The sequence below is a fragment of the Elephantulus edwardii genome, unplaced genomic scaffold (genome assembly GCF_000299155.1).
Source record: "Elephantulus edwardii isolate Elephantulus edwardi_28Jun2011 unplaced genomic scaffold, EleEdw1.0 scaffold00007, whole genome shotgun sequence".
NCBI classification, from domain to species: Eukaryota; Metazoa; Chordata; class Mammalia; order Macroscelidea; family Macroscelididae; genus Elephantulus; species Elephantulus edwardii.
Genome location: NW_006399757.1, coordinates 30,996,616 through 31,000,120, shown reverse-complemented (window position 1 = coordinate 31,000,120; position 3,505 = coordinate 30,996,616). Strand labels below are relative to the sequence as shown.

At 42.4% G+C, this 3,505-nt stretch overlaps 1 pseudogene; it reads right to left on the bottom strand.

The window, feature by feature from the left end:
• Positions 1–337: 337 nt before the first annotated feature.
• LOC102876249 lies at positions 338–1,221 on the bottom strand (annotated as a pseudogene).
• Between the last annotated feature and the right edge of the window lie 2,284 nt (positions 1,222–3,505).

The following is a 3,505-nucleotide window of genomic DNA, read 5'->3' as shown; positions in this document are numbered from 1 at the left end:
ACCCCAAGTCCAAGTGAAAGCAGAAACGCTGGCAGAGCTGCCGGCAGCAGCCTCTGAGAGCAGTCCCGAGGGGCGCTGGCTCACCCGGAGGCAGAGTACTCCACCACAGGGAAGAACAGCCATTTGTCTATCTCCATTCAATTATGGGAAGAATTTATATGATGTAAACGAGGAGTCTTTGCATAAAGTTTAAGATTTAGGGTAGAAGAAAGGAAGAAAAAAAAAACCACAAAATTCTCATTAAGTTAAAATAATTGCACGAAGGTCTTGTCCTCTATTGCAACCCTGAGATCAACTATAGTCCTCAAAAGGCGGGCTTGTCCACGTTCCTAAGGGCTCAGTATGCTTCAAACTGACTCATCATCAGCTTCCTGCTCTACTCGTGGGCCAGAAACAGCGCCCGGTTGGCAGGGAATGCACGAATCATAGTAGGTTTCAGTCCAGAATACAAAGCCGTTGTTCCTTCAGTTTTCAAAACATTGATAAAAGTTCTCACAAATCCAGCCTGTTTTCCAGACATGGAAAGAACTTGAATTCTGGATTTGATACAATCCACTGGGTAGACAGACAGCCAGAGGCAAATTCCACCAACTCCACCACTCAGCATCAAGGGGACATGGCCTAGTTCAGCCTTTGATCTTCCTGATGCAAAAAAGGACCGGCTCAGTTCATAGCCACCGAAGAAGAAGAAATAACCCGGTACTTCTCGAAGTAAAGTGCTTGAGAGCCCATGGTAGAAGCCCAGGGGGCCGTCCTTCTTAAGGATACTCTTCACGACAGACCAAACTGTTCTGGCTCGCCGCGATCTTCCCCGACGTCTCCATCTCGAACACGGTCTGCAGCCGGCACTTGACGAGCTCAGTGGGGCAGAGCACCAGGGCTGCGAAGGCAGAGGCGAAGGAGGTCACTCAGCTTGGCCTCCTTGTCCAGTCCGATCACACTCCTCACCACCTGCTGGCAGAAGCCGTAGCAGATGAAGAGGACAGAGTTCTCGGCGATGTTGGCAATCAGCGCGGGGCTGGTGCCCTTGTAGAAGCCCCGGAAGCCCACCTGCGTAGAGGTCTTCAGGCAACAGTCGGTGACACCCCGGTACAGGGTGGGGAACGTCTGCATCTTGACCTTCATCGTGTCAAAGGGCTGCCCAGTCAGGACACATGCGGTGCCCTCTGCGGCCCCCGCCATGAGGTCGATGGCAGCTTGGATAGCAGGGTTGGACTTCATGGTGGAGAACTTGTCTGCTGGTCTCTGTGGGAGGCAGTCTCCGGCATCTAGGACAGGCTCCACATAATCCCCGCTCCTGCTCGGGCGCTCCCTGCCGCCGGCCCTCTGCCCCGACCTCGGAAAGTATTCTTATAATAATTATTGCAAAGGGTGCAATGACTAAAGTAGGTAGTTTAAAAATATTATCATTTCTATTATCATCTTTAAAATGGTATGCAAAAATTATATACCTTATTTGTTAATTTGTACAGCCAATAAGTTGACTGATTTCAATAGCAGGTTTATTTGGATAGGAATATAAGCCACATACCACAGAAGTGTAAGAGTTTACTTACCTGAAAAACACTAGAAACCAGCATAAAGGAAGATATTTAGGCATTAGGTTTATATCCTAGAGAAATAAGCACCGTAATGTGAATAGATGTATACATACTTATGTCCATTGCAGCATCATTTACAATAGTAAACAAATGGAAACAACTTAAGTTTGCATCAACAGATAAATGGATAAACAACTCTGTTACACACACACACACCATGATATAATATGCAGCATTAAAGAATTACAACATACCAATGAATCATCTCACAACATCCATGCCATGAGTCTTGAGGATGTTAATTAATACTAAGGGAACAAAGTCAATCACCAAAAGACAGATTTTGTAAGAGATCACTATTATAAAAAGCAGAGAAAAAGTTTATTCTTTGATTACCAGAAAGGAGACAGGAAAATCCATTAACTAGATGTTGTCGTTGTTGTTAGGAAGTGACTGAGAGTGACCTTAGAGCAGAATGAGACACCCCCAGATCCTGTGCCATCCTCACAATTGTGGCTTGGTTTAGCCCACTGATGCAGCCACTGCATCAACCCATTTTGTTGAGAGTTTTCTTCTTCCCCCTGATCCTCCACTTTACTAAGCATGGTGTCTCTCTTCAGCCACTGTGCCCTCCTCATAACGTGTTCAAAGTATGTAAGGCAGAACCTCACCATCCTTCCTTCTAAGAAGCCTCTGGCTACATTTTCTTTTAGACAGATGTGTTTGTTCTTTTGACAGTCAATGGTATAGTCTGTATTCTTTGCTAATGTTGCAATTCAAAGGCATCAATTCTTTGGTCTTCTTAAATCACTGTGCAACTTTTATATACATACAATGTCCTTGAAAAATACCATAGCTTGGGTCAAGTGCACCTTAGTTTTCTAAGTGGCATCTTGCTCTTTAGCAGTTTAAACTTTTCATGTTGCAGATTTATGTAGTGCTCAGGATGGTTTTACTTCTTGGCGGCTGCTCCGGTGGATATTAATGATGGTTCCAAGACAAAGGGAATTCTGCATTACTTCATCCTCTCTGTTTATCAGGCTGTTATTTTGGGGTCCACATATGAAGATTTCCCCCCTTAACGTTGAGATGTAATTCCTATTGAAGCTTATAGTATTTGAACTTCATCACTAAGTGCTTCAAGTCTTCATTTTCAGCAAAGAAAGTTGTAGTGTTTGTTTATTGTATATTATTAATGAATTGTGTTTGTCTAGTGCTGCTATAACAGAGATAATAGAGGTGGATGACTTTTAACAGACCAAAATCCATTTATCTTGCAGTTTAAGAAGCTCAAAGTCCAAGTTTAGGGTTTCAGCTCAAAGGGAAGACTCTCTCTTGGTGTTAATTCTGAACAAAGTCCTAGTTTTCTACAATTCTTGGAGATCTCCATAAATCCTGGCCTTCTCTTGGTGTCAGAGACTTTCCTAGTGCGGGGTCCTGGGTTCAAACGGGTGCCTTCCTTGCCTGGAAATTATTTCTTGGTGGTACTGAGGTTTCCCTTCTTGGGTATTTTCCTTTTTTTTAATTTCTTGTGAAATGAATTTCCATTGTCTAGGGAAATTTCCATTACAACAGGTCAGGAAAGTGATTGGATAATCTTTTCACAACTACATAACTTACATATTATATAATTTAATGTATGTATTTTGGGGGACACAATTCAATCCATAATAATGCATCTTTCTCTAATTCTAATGCTGCATTTCTTCATGTAGTCCAGTTCCTCACATTATTTGCTCAGCATAAATTGAATAAGTATGGTGAAAGGACATATACATCTTTCCTGATTTTAAATCATGCAATATCTCCTAACTGTTTAAATAGCCATTCGTTTATTTGCATACAAGTTGTACATTGGTATAATAAAGTTCTTTTATTCACGTTAACTGTAATGTTATCCATCACTTATTATGATACACACAGTGGCATGCCTTTACATGGTCAATAAAACCCAGGTAAACCTC